We start from the raw sequence: 19,306 nt of genomic DNA on the forward strand, positions 1-19,306 counted from the left end.
ACCCTGGTCCGACACCGAAGACCGAAGGGAGATGCGCGCTACCAGATCTGGGTTGTCGCAGCCGCAACCGATGCAAAAATTGGGGGAAGACAAAATTTGGTAGGGGCAAATGGAGAGGGTAACCCAAGAGGGAGGTTACCCCTACCTTTACCACGCAACGCTGCTAGGATTTCAGCTTCTCCTGCCATGCCGAGGCGAAGTGCCCGCGCGAATGACGTTGTCGACTTTCATCTCGTCAGACCTATCCTGGAGAAATTGTCAAACTGGGCGTTCCTCCAGGGCTTGTCCCAGGGGTGCTTTTAAGACCTATGCTATGCAACAACGCGAGTGAGCCCAAGCAACCAAACGGTCCAAAAAACATTGAGGTGATGCAAGCCAAGGGGCGCCCAAGCAACCAAACACGTCCTTGAGGGCCTCATTGATTCACGTCATTCTAAAAAAGACAGAATTCGGGGGTGGGGGGAGGAGTGCAATATCAGACACATTTGAATCCTGCGGGATTTGATTAATGTATAATCCCACCGGTCTTATTTAATTGAGTTAAATTTAGTATAAAGTTGTACTGAATCCGAGTCAATTAAAAGAGACCGAAGGGAGTAGTACGAAACACAAAGGATCTCTCTAATATGTTGGAGTGGATGTAGACGCAACTTCTACAAATTCAATCCTACTAATCAAATAACAAATAGTACTGTCTGTTCCGATTTAAATCAACGCCATTCAGCGGAAACAACTTGCGTACATACTCACTTGTGGTGCTAGTGTGCTACTACTGGCAGTCATTAAATCGGAATGGAGCTAGTAGTAGAAAAGATTCATAAGGGTTCCAAGCCTCCAAAAGTAAAACAGAAATCTTTCTAAACAAAGAGGATGCTGCATATGGTGAAACAATTATCTATGATGACGGGAGCATATTTATTGTAGCTTCAACAGATTACTTTGTATGTCATCGATGCTGGATTGGCAGAGCTTAAACCTCACTGCTCAAATGGGATGTAATCACATGGTCAACATCTCAGATTGTATAATCCCACGTAGACACAGCTGTCATCTTTGGGGATTCTTACATCATGGAACAAAAATCATTGCCCACAAGAAGCAAACAAGGTACCACATGTTCTAGGGACAAAACTCATTTTGGCTCGCGAAGAGCACTCTTGCTCTGGCTTATCCATCCAATCTGATTCAGATGGTGTTCTCCCCTGTAGAAAAACGGGTTAAACTGAAGATTGGCAACGTTATATATACATACAATGCATGTGTAATCTAGTACTCTTTTCTTTAGAACCCGTAGGAGAGCTGCACGTCATTGTATTAAGCTCAAAAGCAGGACCAAGATGTCCAAAACAAAACGACAACAGAACAAGAAAAAAAAAAAGAGAAAAGAGGTCAATGCAGAACCTGGAAAAAGACCACCCAAAACGCCACCACTTTGGGGGCTCAAAGACAAGCCGGGGCTACTCTATTGCTCTCGGCTGCCCACCTCTACAAGCAACCCACGCGTGCCCCTCATCAAGGGGCATGCTCAAAACAGAGCTAGCAGGAGCGCGCTTGTCTTCGAAGATGCAATAATTTATCTCCAGTCAAAGGCTCAGCATGATTAAGGAATTAACCTTTTCCTGATCGGCCACCGCAAAACGTCTTGAAGCATCAGGCCACCACGAATCGATCACAGCATACAATGGTGTAATCTAGTACTCTATGCAAAAGCTGTTACAGGGGTTGAAGGCAAAAGAACTGAACGTGAACAGAGCCAAAATAATAATAATGATAAGGAAAACCCTGTTGAGGTAAATTTATCTCAGTCAATCATGTAATAAGATAATATGTGTTTTTTCTGTTAGGCCCCACATTGACTAGCTAAGGACATTATGCATATGTCAAAAGAATATTTCTATATTAGAGTAAAGTACATTAGACAGCAGCATAATGATATCACACACTAGTCATCAATAGTCCTGCACCTACCATCATTTCAAAGAGGGTTTCATGTGCATAAAATGTCCACAGACATTAGCTATTAGCGACCCTAGACTATGATAGTTTTTGTTTGACACAAATAGATGGTTCTGGTAATAACATTCGCCCACCCAAAAAAGCTAATCATCAAAGGGAAGGCATGGATATTCCTAGACCATAGTGCTCAAGTTCTTCTCAGTGGCAACTGCAGTCATGCATCTGCGAGTGTATTCCCACATCAGGATGCAGCAGCTTTCTCTAGCTGATCACACATTCCATGTATTCTTATAGGGCCGAAGGGAGTAATTCTGTTTGGCACAACCAGGGATTCAGAGCGTCGGTGTCCTTGGATCCCATGCAAACTTTGTATCACCCGGTGCCCCCCACTCCAATGCAAGCTAACTCCAACTTCATGTGGTATCAGAAGTTCAGAACAAGGTGATCTTGACTCGTTGCCTAGCAGTCACACTCAAAAACTTCCACTGATAGAAGAGGAAAAACCTCCACTTTTGTGGCAGCATGCACAAACCAGACACTAGATCTCTTAGACTTAAGTCATCTAATAGTACACCTTACCTGGACGGTCCTGGCGCCCAACTTCCACAAGATTAGGCTGCCGCTAGTCTTCCCACAGTCCAGACAATTCTCAGCGCTGCTACTCAAGAAGCCTTAAGATACTGTTTCCTAGAGGGTGATGTGCTGTGTCTGGATTCTTGCGTCCTGGCTTCTCTACAAGATCCTGATTGAGCAGAGCCCATGAAGCTAACTGCCATTCTGCCACCTTGCCATGCCTTCGATGATTACCTTTTCGAGTGAACTTTACATTAGAATAAGTACTAATGACATGGATATCTGTCGGACAACAGCTCTTGACAAATTAAGAAAAGTACCCATTTTACGCTCATGCGTTACTAATTTCTGTCAGGCATAAGTAAATATTCAGCGCCAAATTGGCCTAAGACCATATCCATTCTTAGGACGCCATTTCACTACAAGTTTCTTAAAAGCGTGGAATTCCCAAGACAACACACATCCATACATCAAGCCATACTAATGATATACCAAAATAACACTTTAACTAAAGTGATCTTTTGGCTATTCCCATAATTTAACTAGATGCCAACTATCTGCAAGCTCAAAAAGGAGACGACTTTATTGAATCAAACAATGCAAGTGTGCCCATAGAAAACAAACAGATACAAGCAAAAAGTGTTTATTTTTCATGCCCTTTTATGTGCCTATAGAATCATATCATAAATGGCATCATCAAAGGACCATATACAAGATCCGGTTCCATGGTGTAGTGGTTATCACTCCAGACTTTGAATCTGGCAACCTGGGTTCGAATCCCGGTGGGACCTAACTTTTTTTCAAGATAAGAACAAGAGTTCAGACAAAGAAAGCAGGAAAACTATTGTCTTCTTGCATTGCATGTTTATGGTGGACTTTACAATTCGCACCAAAACTGGGCCAGGTCCCTATATCTGAAATCCTAGGTAGAACTTGTGCCTTCTTAGGAAAGCCTTCTACTTATCACACATTACTGTACAAATGAATGATTAAAGCTACATTTGGAGATCGTGCAATGGCCAAAAGAAGAAAAATTCATACTCCTGGTCTTGATGACAAACCTAAATATACTTAAAATGAAGAGGTCCAATTGGGTATTCCCATAATAATCCTTCCACACAGATCTAGGGAAGACCAAATCTAAGAAACAATAATCAGAAAAAATGGCCATGCATATCCTTATTAAATAAGATGCTACAGCTACTTAACCTCTTCTAAAGCAATAAAATAATTATTTTCTTCATACCACCAATTTTCTCAATGGACGGTTATTTGAACTCTCAAAGCCTGAGATAGTAATCTTCTTGGCAAGCTTAAAAGGGAACACAATTTTGTTGTAAGCAGCCAAGAAGATGCCAAGCTCGCAGTAATTCCAAAACGGAAACTTAACAGACTTTCCTTACTTTTATACGCATAAGAAAATGTCATAAATGACATAAAAGGGAATATACAACAAGCGGTTCCATGGTGTAGTGGTTATCACTCCAGACTTTGAATCTGGCAACCTGGGTTCGAATCCCGGTGGGACCTACCGACCTACTTTTCTTTTTGACAATACATATATCCATGAAATGCATTTTAAATGTAAAGGAGATTTAGCTCAGGTTGCTTCATGCCTTTCATGAAAATCTTATTCTATGCTTAGCATACATGGCCAAAAATGAACAAAACCAACATTTGAAGGTAAACAGGAACCACTTCAGCCTGCAAGAACATAAACAAAACAAATGGAAGCACTCACCTGTTGAGTATGAGCTACCAGATTAAGATAAAACCACTGAAGGGCACCAAATTAGCACATGCAAACATGATCATCTGCACGAAGAGCTACAAATCCCGATGATAAAACCTGACATAAACGACGGTGCCAAGAAATTTAGCTCGGTTGGGGCAAACAGCTTGGAAACTAGGAAACTCAATGGTTATTAATTTGTGTAGACAACGTCGGAACCACGATCTAGAATGAAGAAGGTACAAACAGCATAATAGATTCGGTACTACTCACAATCTGTCTTGTCTTTTTGATTTATCAAGCAGCGGGTTAGATTTGGATTTCAGATTTTTGCATAAGCTTTTGATGTGTTCTCTTGTTATCTAATTGCACGATCAAAATGATACACAATTAAGTTGCAACCAACATGATGCAAGTCCACAAAAATTCCAAAAGAATAAGGACACAAACAAATTTTCTTTGTCTTCTATACAACCTGGAAAGTATGCTATAAATGACATCATCAAGGGACCACATAGATACGACAACCGGTTCCATAGTGTAGTGGTTAGCACTCCAGACTTTGAATCTGGCAACCTGGGTTCGAATCCCGGTGGGACCTACGCTTTTTTTACAATACAACAAGCACAGCCATCCACCTTTGTGTTCTTATTTTGCTAATGTAGTTGGACTTAAGAGAACTTTCAAGGCCAAAACTAGTGTAAGAGTAAGACCATATATCGGAAATCCTATGTAGACGTTATGGCCCTCTTAAGAGAAAATTATATTAGAAATGAATTGTCAAAGTTAAGACTGGAGATAGTGCAATTGGCAAGGCAACATGAACATTAAAAGTTAATGTAGTTGGACTTGCATTTTTTTTAACAATACAGCAAGTACAGCCATCCACCTTTTTGTGTTCTTACTTTGTTAATATATAATTGGACTTAAGAGAACTTTCAATGCCAAAACTAGTCTAAGACCATATATCGGAAATCCTATCTAGACGGCATGCCCTCCTACGAGAAATATAATATTAGAAATGAATTTTCAAAGTTACGTTTGGACATAGTGCAATTGCCAAGGCAACATGGACGTTAGTAGTTAAACATAATTTAGCTCTGGTTGCATCATGCCTTTCGTGAAAATCTTATTCTATGCTTAGCATACATGGCCAAATGAACAAAACCAACATTTGAAGTTAAACAGGAACCACTGCAGACTGCAAGAACATAAACAGAACAAATGGAAGCAATCGCCTGTTGAGTATGAGCTACCAGATTAAGATAAAACCACTGAAGGGCACCAAATTAGCATATGCAAACATGATCATCTGCAGGAAGAGCTACAAATCCCGATGATAAAACCTGACATAAACGACGGTGCTAAGAAATTTAGCTCGGTTGGGGCAAACAGCTTGGAAACTAGGAAACTCAATGGTTATTAATTTGTGTAGACAAAGTCGGAACCAGGATCTAGAATGAAGAAGGCACAAACAGCATAAAAGATTTGGTACTACTCACAATCTGTCTTGTCTTTTTGATTTATCAAGCAGCATGTTAGATTTGGATTTTAGATTTTTGCATAAGCTTTTGATATGTTCTCTTGTTATCTAATTGCACGATCTTCTTTTTTCTTTTTTTTCGAGAATACGTCCTGGAAGATGTATCAATCACATAGAAGAAGAGGCCGACGGCCGATACAATGCCAAAAGGCAACAACCCCACACACACCCAAGACGATACATAGCCAAGCGGCTTACAACACCCCATCTACAAACAACCCGATGAGAACGACTCGCCCCCAACATCCTACCAAAAGAAGCGAGGAGATGGAGCACGGAGCCACCGAACCGCGTCACGAACCAAGCGAGACACCACCGTAGCACAATCGCGACTCCAAGGCAGCCCAGACCAACGTACCTCCCCTCATGAGCCTAGAAGAGTCGGCGAGGAGAAGGCAGGATCCTTCGGACTTGGAGAAGCAGTTGACTAGGTTGCATCCACCACGTCGTACATAGCACCTCGGAGCCCCATGTCGTGGCCAGCAGCCAACACCGGCAGCACATCACATTGCCCAGCCTCCAATTACCACATCGGCCTCTCCCCAAGTAGCCTTGACAACGTCTTCAAGAAGAGAACGACGCTGTGGCGCCGCCACCGCCTTGCCCGATGGACTGGACATAGGGTTTCCCCGGGCACTAGAGGAGAGGAAAAGCACGGTTGGGACCAAAGACTACGCCTTCAAGAAGGAAGCGGCATCCGCACCAGAAGACACCGGGCAGGGCTTTCACCCTGGTCCTTCACCATCCCCCCGATGCCGCCAGACCAGCGAACTGGAGACGATGGATGGAGATGCAGACGCCGGCTTGGACCGCCACCAGAAAGGCAAGAAGCCACACCGGCCTCACCGTCGCAGAAGAGGAGTGCAGGCCACCACCGGCCTCACCGGCGGCCAGCAAGAGCTCGTGAGAGAAAGCCACCCTTGTCGGCCAACCACCACTGCAGCCGCACCCACGCAGCATGCCGGAGGCAGAGCTCCTCGCGCCGTCACCACGACCCAAAGCCGCGGCCCGCACAGGCCCGCCCAGATCGAGCCCGACCGCCATGCACAACCACAACCACGAGCATCCTGACCAAGCCACGCGCAGCTGCCTCGACCACTGCCGCCTCCATGTGCGACAGGACGCCCCTGACACAGCTCGCCGGCCACCGCCGCGCCGGGCCCCGCCAATCTCCGCCGAGATGCACCGCCGCCATGGAGAAGCGCCGCGCCACGGCCCACCACGCGCCGGGTAAGGAAGGCCCGCCGCTGCCGGCACCGAGCAGGCTTTGCCCGGCGGCGTACGCTGGCGGCGGCAGGGGAGGGAGGGGAGCGGGAGGTTGAGGGATAGGGTTTCTCCCCTTAGGCCGCCGCGGGGGACGACCAGGGGAAGGGACCTTTTGATTGAATTATGTTTTGGCACTAAGGAAAAAGAGAGTGCAGGTATGATTTCTAATTGCACGATCAAAATGATACACAATTAAGTTGCAACCAACATGATGCAAGACCACAAAAACTTCAAAAGAATAAGGACACAAACAAATTTTCTTTGTCTTCTATACAACCTGGAAAGTATGCTATAAATAACATTATCAAGGGACCACATAGATACAACAACCGGTTCCATAGTGTAGTGGTTAGCACTCCAGACTTTGAATCTGGCAACCTGGGTTCGAATCCCGGTGGGACCTACGTTTTTTTTTCTTACAATACAACAAGCACAGCCATCCACCTTTTGTGTTCTTATTTTGCTAATGTAGTTGGACTTAAGAGAACTTTGAATGCCAAAACTAGTGTAACACCATATATCGGAAATCCTATCTAGACGTTATGGCCCTCTTAAGAGAACATTATATTAGAAATGAATTGTCAAAGTTACGACTGGAGATAGTGCAATTGCCAAGGCAACATGAACATTAACAGTTAATGTAGTTGGACTTACTTTTTTTTTACAATACAGCAAGTACAGCCATCCACCTTTTTGTGTTCTTACTTTGCTAATATAATTGGAATTAAGAGAACTTTCAATGCCAAAACTAGTCTAAGACCATATATTGGAAATCCTATCTAGACGTCATGCCCTCTTACGAGAACATAATATTAGAAATGAATTGTCAAAGTTACGTTTTAGTGCAATTGCCAAGGCAAGATGGACGTTAGTAGTTAAACATAATTTTGCTCTGGTTGCTTCATGCCTTTCGTGTAAATTTTATTCTATGTGCTTAGCATACATCGCCAAATGAACAATATGTCTTGACTTTTTGATTTATCAAGCAGCGGGTTAGATTTGGATTTCAGATTTTTGCATAGGCTTTTGATGTGTTCTCTTGTTATCTAGTTGCACAATCAAAATGAAACGCAATTTAGTTGCAACCAAAATGATGCAAGCCCACAAAAATTCCAAAAGAATAAGGACACGAATAACTTTTATTTGTCTTCTATACAACCTGGAAAGTATGCTATAAATGACATCATCAAGGGACCACATACAACAACCGGTTCCATAGTGTAGTGGTTAGCACTCCAGACTTTGAATCTGGCAACCTGGGTTCAAATCCCGGTGGGACCTACAATTTTTTAACAATACAACAAGTACAGCCATCCACCTTTTTGTGTTCTTACTTTGCTAATGTAATTGGACTTAGAGAACTTTCAATGCAAAAACTACTCTAAGACCATATATCAGAAATTCTATATAGACGTTATGCCCTCTTAGGAGAACATTATATTAGAAATGAATTGTAAAAGTTGCGTTTGGAGATAGTGCAATAGCCAAGGCAACATGGACGTTAACAGTTACGTAGTTGGACTTACATCTTTTTTCGCAATACAACAAATACAGCCATCCACCTTCTTGTGTTCGTACTTTACTAATGTAGTTGAGAGAATTTTCAATGCCAAAACTAGTCTAAGACCATATATCTGAAATCCCAAATAGACTGTATGCCTGTTAGAATAACATTTTACTGAATACTGATACACACATTAACATAGAAAATGAATAGTCAAAGTTAATGTTGGACATCATGCAATGGCCAGCGCAAAATAAATTTATATTGTGGTACTACTAGCTGTATACCATAAATATGGCTATATATGACGGGGGTCTTTTGGGTATTTGCATCATAGAAGAAAGTACGAGTGAGAGTATATGCAAGATCAAAATGAAACACAATTTAGATGCAACCAAAATGATGCAAGTCCACCCAAATTCTAAAAGATAGGGTACAAACAAATTTTCTTGGTCTTCTATACAACTGTGACAATATGCTATAAATGACATCATAAAGGGACCACATACAACAACCGGTTCCATAGTGTAGTGGTTAGCACTCCAGACTTTGAATCTGGCAACCTGGGTTCGAATCCCGGTGGGACCTACGCTTTTTTTTACAATACAACAAGCACAGCCATCCACCTTTTGTGTTCTTATTTTGCTAATGTAGTTGGACTTAAGAGAACTTTCAAGGCCAAAACTAGTGTAAGAGTAAGACCATATATCGGAAATCCTATGTAGACGTTATGGCCCTCTTAAGAGAAAATTATATTAGAAATGAATTGTCAAAGTTAAGACTGGAGATAGTGCAATTGGCAAGGCAGCATGAACATTAACAGTTAATGTAGTTGGACTTACATTGTTTTTAACAATACAGCAAGTACAGCCATCCACCTTTTTGTGTTCTTACTTTGCTAATATAATTGGACTTAAGAGAACTTTCAATGCCAAAACTAGTCTAAGACCATATATCGGAAATCCTATCTAGACGTCATGCCCTCCTACGAGAAATATAATATTAGAAATGAATTTTCAAAGTCATTTTACGCTCATGCGTTACTAATTTCTGTCAGACATAAGTAAATATTCAGCGCCAAATTGGCCTAAGACCATATCCATTCTTAGGACGCCATTTCACTACAAGTTTCTTAAAAGCGTGGAATTCCCAAGACAACACACATCCATACATCAAGCCATACTAATGATATACCAAAATAACACTTTAACTAAAGTGATCTTTTGGCTATTCCCATAATTTAACTAGATGCCAACTATCTGCAAGCTCAAAAAGGAGACGACTTTATTGAATCAAATAATGCAAGTGTGCCCATAGAAAACAAACAGATACAAGCAAAAAATGTTTATTTTTCATGCCCTTTTATGTGCCTATAGAATCATATCATAAATGGCATCATCAAAGGACCATATACAAGATCCGGTTCCATGGTGTAGTGGTTATCACTCCAGACTTTGAATCTGGCAACCTGGGTTCAAATCCCGGTGGGACCTAGCTTTTTTTGACAAGTACAGCCATCCACCTTTTTATGTTCTAACTTTGATAATGTAGTTGGACTTCAGAGAACTACCAATGCCAAAACTAGTCTAAGACCATATATCAAAAACCCTATCTAGATGTTCCATACCATGTACATTAGCATTTAAAATAGTTTAGCTCAGTGTGCTTCACGCCTTTCGTGAAAATCTTATTCTATGCTTAGCTTAAATGGCCAAATGAACAAAACCGACATCTGAAGGTAACAGGAACCACTGTAGACTGCAAGAATATGAACAGAACAAATGGAAGCAATCGCCTGTTGAGTATGAGCTATTAAGATAAAACCATTAGAGGGCACCCAAATTAGCACATGCAAACACGATCAACTGCAGCAAGTGCTACAAATTCCAATGATAAAATCTGTCATATAAACAACGGTACCTAGAAATTTAGCTCGGTTGGGACAAACAGCTTGGAAACTGAATGATTATTAATTTGTGTACACGAAGTCAGAACCAGGATCTAGAATGAAGAAGGTACAAACAGGATAATAGATTTGGTACTACTCACAATCTGTCTTGTCTTTTTGATTAATCAAGCAGCTGGTTAGATTTGGATTTCAGATTTTTGCTTAAGCTTTTGATGTGTTCCATGTTATCTAGTTGCACGATCAAAATGAAACCCAATTTAGTTGCATCCAAATTGATGCAAGTCCACAAAAATTCCAAAAGAATAAGGGCACAAACAAATTTTCTATCTTCTATACAACCTGGAAAGTATGCTATAAATGACATCATCAAGGGACCACATACAACAAGCGGTTCCATAGTGTAGTGGTAAGGGCATCTCCAACCTGGCGACCCAAACGGACGCGCTAGGCCGTCCGTTTTGGGCCGTTTGGGTGGCCGCGCGGACACCCAGACAGCGTCCCGCGTGTCCGTTTGGGTCGCACGCTGCGCCCAACGCGCGGACGCAGTGCATATTCGAAGAAATAGAAAAACAAAATTTAAAATGCAAATTTAAACGAAATTTGATTAAGCATATGGCCTATTTTGGGCAAATTTGTACATAGCCCTATTTTGGGCAAATAACTAACAAAAGAAGCCCTCTATATGGGCAAATAACTAACAAAAGAAGCCCTCTATATGGGCTTTAAAATTTAAACTAAAAACCCTATGTTAGGGTTTGGTCGACGGCGCGGTGGCCGCCGGTGCGCCGCCTAGCCCTTGTGGGCGTCGTCGGCGTCGACGACGTCCCTGGGCGGCGAGGCACTGTTGTGGCTCGAGCGCGCCGGGGACTCCGGCCACGGAGACCACAGGGCCTCCTCCCAGGCGGAGTGGGGGTCTGGAGCCACCCGAGGCAGCGGCGGCGCATGCTCCTCTCTGCCGCTGGCGCGGCGCCCGGCCTTCGCGGCGCCGCTCCTCCTCTGCGCGGCGCTCGGCCTCCGTCGCCGCTCCTCCTCCGCGCGGCACCTGGCCTCCTCCCGCCGCGCCGCTTCCTCCTCCTCCCGTCGCGCCTGGCGGGCATGGGCGTACAGCTCCCAGGCCTCGGCTTCCTCCACCTCCCGCCGGGCCGCTTCCTCCATCTCGGAGGTGCGAATGGCCGCAAGGAGGTGCGGCCATTTCGCGTCCTTCTCCGCCGCCGAGATGAGCAGCGCGGCGCAGAGGTCGAGGTCCTCCTCCGAGGACTCGGGCTTCGGCTCGAGCAGCAGCGACGGCGGTTGCGCCAATGTCGCGCCGCCGCGGGCAGCCTCTCCGATGTGGAGGCCGCCTCGGTTTCCTCCGGCCCGCAGCGCCGGCGGAGGACGGCGGCTGCTGCTCGCCTCCTTGTCGTTGGCTCCGGGAGCGAACCGTCGCTTCGGCGCCATGGCGGCGGTTTCGCTCGGGGAGTGGAGTGGGGACTGGAGTCTGGAGGGACAGATCCCCTCCAGTCCACATTTAATAGCCTCCCCGGTCACCGACAGGTGGGCCCAAGGGAGACGAGGCGTCAAGCGCCCGGACGCAACCGGACGCCGCGTGCCATCCGCGGCCACGCAAACCTAGCCCAGATTTGGGCCAGGTTTGCGTCGTCCCGGACGCCGCGGCCATCCGCATTTGCGGTGCGTCCCCGCGTTGGGCCGCTTTTTTTGTCCGGCTCGACCCATCCGGACGCGCGGGCACGGGATGGGTCGCCCCGTTGGAGATGCCCTGAGCACTCCAGACTTTGAATCTGGCAACATGGGTTCAAATCCCGGTGGGACCTACTTTTTTTACAATACAACAAGTACAGCCATCCACCTGTTTGTGTTCTTATTTTGCTAATGTACTTGGACTTAAGAGAACTTTCAATGCTAAAACTAGTCTAAGACCATATAACGGAAATCCTATCTGACGTTATGTTCTCGTAAGAGAACATTATATTAGAGATGAATTGCAAAAGTTACGTTTGGAGATAGTGCAATTGCCAAGGCGACATGGACGTTACCAGTTAATGTAGTTGGACTTACTTTTTTTTTAACAATACAACAAGTACAGCCATCCACCGCTTTGTGTTCTTACTTTGCTAATGTAGTTGGACTTCAGAGAATTTGCAATGCCAAAACTAGTCTAAGACCATATATCGGAAATCCTATCTAGAAGTTATGCCCTCTTACGAGAACTTTATATTAGAAATGAATTGTCAAAGTTACATTTGGAGATAGTGCAATTGCCAAGGCAACATGGATGTTAACAGTTAAACAAAATTTATCTCAGGTTGCCTTTCGTGCAAATCTTATTCTATGCTTAGCATACATGGCCAAATGAACAAAAACGACATTTCAAGGTAAAGAGGAACCACTGCAGACTGCAAGAACATGAACAGAACAAATGGAAGAAATCACCTGTTTGAGTATAAGCTACCATATTAAGATTTAAAAAAATTGGAGGGCATCCAAATTAGCACATGCAAACGCAGTCATCTGCAGCAAGTGCTACAAACCCCGATGATAAAATCTGACATATAAATGCTGTACCTAGACATTTAGCTCAGTTGGGACAAACAGCTTGGAAACTAGGAAAGTGAATGATTATTAATTTGCGCAAGCAGGATCTAGAATGAAGAAGGTTCAAACAGCATAATATATTTGGTACTACTCACAATCTTTGTTGTCTTATTGATTTATCAAGTAGCGGGTTAGATTTGGATTTCAGATATTTGCATACGCTTTTGATGTTTTATCTTGTTATCTAGTTGCACGATCAACATGAAACACAATTTAGTTGCAACCAAAATGATGCAAGTCCACTCAAATTCCAAAAGAATAAGGACACAAACAAATTTTCTTTGTCTTCTATACAACCGGGAAAGTATGCTATAAATGACATCATCAAGGGACCGCATTCAACAACCGGTTCCATAGTGTAGTGGTTAGCACTCCAGACTTTGAATCTGGCAACCTGGGTTCGAATCCCGGTGGGACCTACATTTTTTTTAATAATACAACAAGTACAGCCATCCACCTTTTGTGTTCTTACTATGCTAATGTAGTTGGACTTAAGAGAACTTTCAATGCCAAAACTAGTCTAAGACCATATATCGGAAATCCTATTTAGACGGTATGCCCTCAATGAATTGTCAAAGTTACGTTTGGATATAGTGCAATTGCCAAGACAACATGGACGTTAACAGTTAAACATAATTTAGCTCAGGTTGCTTCATGCCTTGCGTGCAAATTTTATTCTATGCTTAGCATACATGACCAAATGAACATAAACGACATTTGAAGGTAAACAGGAACCACTGCAGACTGCAAGAACATGAACAGAACAAATGGAAGCAATCGCATGTTTGGAATGGGCTACCAGATTAAGATAAAACCATTAGCGGGCACGCAAATTAGCACATGCAAACACGATCATCTGCAGGAAGTGCTACAAACCCCGATGATAAGACCTGGCATATAAACGACGATACCTAGACATTTAGCTCAGTTGGGACAAACAGCTTGGAAACTAGGAAACTGAATGATTATTAGGTTGTGCACTTGTGCAGACCAGCCAGGATCTAGAATGAAGAAGGTTCAAACAGCATAATAGATTTGGTACTACTCACAATCTGTCTTTGTCTTTTTGCTTTATCAAGCAACGGTTTAGATTTGGATTTCAGATTTTCGCTTTAGCTTTTGATGTGTTCCCTTGTTATCTAGTTGCACGATCAAAATGAAACCCAATTTAGTTGCAACCAAATTGATGCAAGTCCACAAAAATTCCAAAAGAATAAGGACACAAACAAATTTTCTTTGTCTTCTATACAACCGGGAAAGTATGCTATAAATGACATCATCAAGGGACCGCATTCAACAACCGGTTCCATAGTGTAGTGGTTAGCACTCCAGACTTTGAATCTGGCAACCTGGGTTCGAATCCCGGTGGGACCTACATTTTTTTTAATAATACAACAAGTACAGCCATCCACCTTTTGTGTTCTTACTATGCTAATGTAGTTGGACTGAAGAGAACTTTCAATGCCAAAACTAGTCTAAGACCATATAACGGAAATCCTATCTACACATTATGCCCTCTTAAGAGAACATTATATTAGAAATTTGCCCTCTTAAGAGAACATTATATTAAAAATGAATTGGAGATAGTGCAATTTGCCAAGGCAACATGGACGTTAACAGTTAATGTAGTTGGACTTATATTTTATTTAACAATACAACAAGTACAGCCATCCACCGTTTTGTGTTCTTACATTACTAATTTAGTTGGACTTCAGAGAATTTTCAATGCCAAAACTAGTCTAAGACCATATATCAGAAATCCTATATAGAAGTTATGCCCTCTTACAAGAACATTATATTAGAAATGAATTGTCAAAGTTACATTTGGAGATAGTGCAATTGCCAAGGTAACATGGAATTTAACAGTTAAACATAATTTAGCTCAGGTTGCTTGATGCCTTTCGTGCAAATCTTATTCTATGCTTAGCATACATGGCCAAATGAACAAAAACGACATTTGAAGGTAAAGAGGAACCACTGCAGACTACAAGAACATTAAGAGGACAAATGGAAGCAATCGCCTGTTAAGTATGAGATACCATATTAAGATTTAAAAAAATATTGGAGGGCACCCAAATTAGCACATGCAAACACGGTCATCTGCAGAAAGTGCTACAAACTGCGATGATAAAATCTGACATATAAACGTGGTACCTAGACATTTAGCTCGGTTGGGACAAACAGCCTGGAAACTAGGAAACTGAATGATTATTAATTTGCGCAAGCAGGATCTAGAATGAAGAAGGTTCAAACAGCATAATATATTTGGTACTACTCACAATCTGTGTTGTCTTTTTGATTTATCAAGCAGCGGGTTAGATTTGGATTTCAGATTTTTGCATACGATTTTGATGTTTTCTCTTGTTGTCTAGTTGCAAGACCAACATGAAACACAATTTAGTTGCAACCAAAATGATGCAAGTCCACTCAGATTCCAAAAGAATAAGGACACAAACAAATTTTCTTTGTCTTCTATACAACCTGGAAAGTATGCTATAAATGACATAATCAAGGGACCACATAGATACAACAACCGGTTCCATAGTGTAGTGGTTAGCACTCCAGACTTTGAATCTGGCAACCTGGGTTCGAATCCCGGTGGGACCTACGTTTTTTTACATACAACAAGCACAACAATCCACCTTTTGTGTTCTTACTTTGCTAATGTAGTTGGACTTAAGAGAACTTTCAATGCCAAAACTAGTGTAAGATGATCCTATCTAGATGTTATCGGAAATCCTATCTAGATGTTATGCCCTCAATGAATTGTCAAAGTTACGTTTGGAGATAGTGCAATTGCCAAGACAACATGGACGTTAACAGTTAAACATAATTTAGCTCAGGTTGCTTCATGCCTTTCGTGAAAATTTTATTCTATGCTTAGCATACATGACCAAATGAAACAAAAAACGACATTTGAAGGTAAACAGGAACCACTGCAGACTGCAAGAATATGAACAGAACAAATGGAAGCAATCGCCCGTTGACTATGAGCTACCAGATTAAGATAAAACCATTAGCGGGCACCCAAATTAGCACATGCACCCAATTTAGCACATGCAAACACGGTCGTCTGCAGGAATTGCTACAAACCATTAGCGGGCACCCAAATTAGCACATTTAGCTCGGTTGGGACAAACAGCTTGGAAACTAGGAAACTGAACGATTATTAGGTTGTGCACTTGTGCAGCCAGGATCTAGAACGAAGAAGGTTCAAACAGCATAATAGATTTGGTACTACTCACAATCTGTCTAGTCTTTTTTATTTTTGCATGTGCTTTTTATGTGTTCTCTTGTTATCTAGTTGCACGATCAAAATGAAACACAATTTAGTTGCAACCAAAATGATGCAAGCCCACTCAAATTCCAAAGAAGAAGGGCACAAACAAACAAAAATTGTCTTCTATACAACCGGGAAAGTATGCTATAAATGACATCATCAAGGGACCACATACAACAACCGGTTCCATAGTGTAGTGGTTAGCACTCCAGACTTTGAATCTGGCAACCTGGGTTCAAATCCCGGTGGGACCTACATTTTTTTAATAATACAACAAGTACAGCCATCCACCTTTTGTGTTCTTACTTTGGTAATGTAGTTGGACTTAAGAGAATTTTCAATGCCAATATATCGGAAATCCTATTTAGACGTTATCCCCTCAATGAATTGTCAAAGCTACGTTTGGAGATAGAGCAATTGCCAAGGCAACATAAAATTTATACTAGAGTACTGATAATTGTATACCTAAAATATGATTATAAATGAAGTGACCCTCTAGGTGTTTCCATGAGCTATCTTGGTGACAAGAGAAGAGTATTTGAATGCTCTAAAGAGAACACGATTTTGTTGCAATCAAAACGATGCAAATCGACCCAAACTCCAAAAGAAAAGGATGCAACCGATTTTTATTTGCCTTTTATACACGCAAAAAAATATGTCATAAATAACATCATCAAAGGGCCGCATACAGCAGCTAGTTTCCATAGCGTAGTGTTTAGCACTTCAGACTTTGAATCTGGCAACCTGGGTTTGAAATCCTTCGGAACCTACTTTTTTTAATCAAAATAAAAACAAATGGACACAATAAGATTCTGTGAACTGCAACTCAAGTCAAAGCTGTCAAGATCAGAACAAGAATGAGTGAATGACTAGGAAAGTTAGGGAAGCAACAAATCCTCTCTTCCAGCATCGTTAATTTTGTTTAGACTTTAAAGATTGTGTTGTGCCAAAATTGTTCTCACGCCATGTATCCACAAACCTGGCTACAGTTTTTGCATTCTTACCCACCACATCAAAAAAGGTCAGCAGACTTGCAGCCTAATGATGGAACAGAGTTGTTTGGTTCATGGTTATTCTATGCAAATAAAAATCAATGGTATATATGGGTAGATGCTTTTCAAGCAATGGATTACGAGTGGTGTTCCACGCCATGTATGTTAACAGTTAAACATAATTTAGCTCAGTTTGCTTCATGCCTTTCACGCAAATCTTATTCTATGCTTAGCATACATGGCCAAGGAACAATCCCACCATTAAGGTAAAAGGGAACCGCTGCAGATTGCAAGAACACGAACAGAAGAAATGGAAGAAATCGCCGGTTGAGGTATACCAGATTAAGATAGAACCATTGGAGGGCACCCAAATTAGCACATGCAAACACAATCATCTGCAGGGCAAACAGCTTGGAAACTAGGGAACTAAATGATTTGCAAACAGGATCTAGAATGAATAAGGTTCAAACAGCAAAATGGATTCAGTACTACTCACAGTCTATTTTGTCTTTTTGATTTATCAAGCAGCAGGTCGGGTTTGGATTTAAGATTTTTGCACGACCTTTTGATGTGTTCTCTTGTTATCTGCTAGTGCACAGGTAAACCTCAATAATGATAGCACACACTATACTGCCCCCAAAGATCTGACACTTGTAACCAGACACTACTAAAGAAACAAAGGAATCCTACTAAGAGAAAAATGGGCGTGCATAAAAATTTGACAGTGGGAATATCTCAAGTTGTGATATATCATATAGAAGACTGGGCGAAGTCCAAAATACCTATAAGTGTGGCAGCAGGAGCAAGTAAAGAATCGTCTCCTTTCCAACATATGTTTCTTAACCACGTTCTCCGAAATCTGCAGCCTTAAGCACGGTCAGAGGGGCGAACACGGTAATCCATCCAGGCAACAACGCGGTCCTGCCCGCACAGCGCATCAATCCTGCATAGCAAATCATACCGAATAATAAAATGAGACTCTCAAAAGCATGATTCTACAGAGAACGAGTCAGGGAATACTAGGAAGATTTACCACCACGAGGGAGATGGGATCGACGCTCCAGGCCATACGTTGGCCACTGCGACCTCGAACCCCGCGGCGCCCTTTGATGAGGCAGAGCGAGGAGACCGCGAGGATTGCCTCCGTGTGAGGAGGAGATGATATGGATGGTGAAGGCTGGGAAGAAGAGGAGGCCATTGTGCGAGCTAGGGTTGGAGGCGGCGTCGAAAGCGAGATGGGGAACCAGAGGAGAAGGGGCGGCAGCGGGAGGAGGGGGAGGAGAGAGACCGTCGGTAAGGAATATGGAGAAAACAAAACAAAAAAAAAGTTTATTATGCATATCCGTTGGCTGTCACGGTGCCTGCCAAATTATGGTCAAAGATTTATTTGCCTATCTAGAGCAATTAATGGTAGCTAATTTTTGTAAAGATTTATTTGTATATCTATGAGTAATTAATGGAGGTATCTATACTAGTAGGGAGTATTATATACAGGTTACTGATGGTGCTTTTTTTAAACAAAGTTACTGATGGTGCTACTTCGGTTGTCACACTTTGAGAGCGTCATTGGATGCATCTGAACCATTAAACATATTCAACTTCTATCCCACATTCCACCCCTGACCAAACTAAAATAGGGAAACAATCCCGTCTTTTTAATTAACTTAGGAATTGTTTCACTCGTTTCTTAAGAAAGGTTATCGTAGATAAAATGGTAACTTGATACCATATTGAATTGGCGTAATGATCATGTTTCACGTCTCATCTACCTGTCTTTCTTCTCACCTCTCCCCAAAAGAAATAGAAAACCCTACATTTTTTCACTCTCGTTCTCACGGTAGCACTGAGCCTTGAGCGACGCCTAGAATAGGTACCCTCCCTGCACATGCCTCTCACGTGTCTCTTTATGTTGGGATGCACTGTTGGGTCTCCTCCTACCTAGTTTTTAAATGTGGGTAC

At 42.4% G+C, this 19,306-nt stretch overlaps 1 long non-coding RNA gene and 11 other non-coding genes across 15 annotated transcripts; 11 read left to right on the forward strand and 1 right to left on the reverse strand.

The window, feature by feature from the left end:
- Positions 1-671: 671 nt before the first annotated feature.
- On the reverse strand, positions 672-18,635 carry LOC127307411 (uncharacterized). 4 transcript variants are annotated; one of them, XR_011747103.1, is made up of 5 exons: positions 18,381-18,635; positions 18,130-18,290; positions 4,271-4,378; positions 1,614-2,763; positions 672-1,202 (listed from the first exon to the last, which is right to left on the reverse strand). It is a non-coding gene; the product is annotated as an uncharacterized lncRNA (long non-coding RNA). The 4 variants fall into 4 exon arrangements; XR_011747102.1 differs by having other exon boundaries at positions 1,402-2,763; XR_011747100.1 differs by having other exon boundaries at positions 672-2,763.
- TRNAQ-UUG (transfer RNA glutamine (anticodon UUG)) lies at positions 3,249-3,320 on the forward strand. The gene has a single exon. It is a non-coding gene; the product is annotated as a tRNA-Gln (tRNA).
- Positions 3,988-4,059, forward strand: TRNAQ-UUG (transfer RNA glutamine (anticodon UUG)). Its single transcript has one exon. It is a non-coding gene; the product is annotated as a tRNA-Gln (tRNA).
- Positions 4,791-4,862, forward strand: TRNAQ-UUG (transfer RNA glutamine (anticodon UUG)). Its single transcript has one exon. It is a non-coding gene; the product is annotated as a tRNA-Gln (tRNA).
- On the forward strand, positions 7,402-7,473 carry TRNAQ-UUG (transfer RNA glutamine (anticodon UUG)). The gene has a single exon. It is a non-coding gene; the product is annotated as a tRNA-Gln (tRNA).
- On the forward strand, positions 8,280-8,351 carry TRNAQ-UUG (transfer RNA glutamine (anticodon UUG)). The gene has a single exon. It is a non-coding gene; the product is annotated as a tRNA-Gln (tRNA).
- Positions 9,091-9,162, forward strand: TRNAQ-UUG (transfer RNA glutamine (anticodon UUG)). Its single transcript has one exon. It is a non-coding gene; the product is annotated as a tRNA-Gln (tRNA).
- TRNAQ-UUG (transfer RNA glutamine (anticodon UUG)) lies at positions 9,996-10,067 on the forward strand. The gene has a single exon. It is a non-coding gene; the product is annotated as a tRNA-Gln (tRNA).
- On the forward strand, positions 13,423-13,494 carry TRNAQ-UUG (transfer RNA glutamine (anticodon UUG)). Its single transcript has one exon. It is a non-coding gene; the product is annotated as a tRNA-Gln (tRNA).
- On the forward strand, positions 14,378-14,449 carry TRNAQ-UUG (transfer RNA glutamine (anticodon UUG)). The gene has a single exon. It is a non-coding gene; the product is annotated as a tRNA-Gln (tRNA).
- Positions 15,611-15,682, forward strand: TRNAQ-UUG (transfer RNA glutamine (anticodon UUG)). The gene has a single exon. It is a non-coding gene; the product is annotated as a tRNA-Gln (tRNA).
- On the forward strand, positions 16,538-16,609 carry TRNAQ-UUG (transfer RNA glutamine (anticodon UUG)). The gene has a single exon. It is a non-coding gene; the product is annotated as a tRNA-Gln (tRNA).
- Positions 18,636-19,306: the final 671 nt, after the last annotated feature.

Source organism: Lolium perenne, chromosome 6, assembly GCF_019359855.2.
Source record: "Lolium perenne isolate Kyuss_39 chromosome 6, Kyuss_2.0, whole genome shotgun sequence".
Classification (NCBI taxonomy): Eukaryota; Viridiplantae; Streptophyta; class Magnoliopsida; order Poales; family Poaceae; genus Lolium; species Lolium perenne.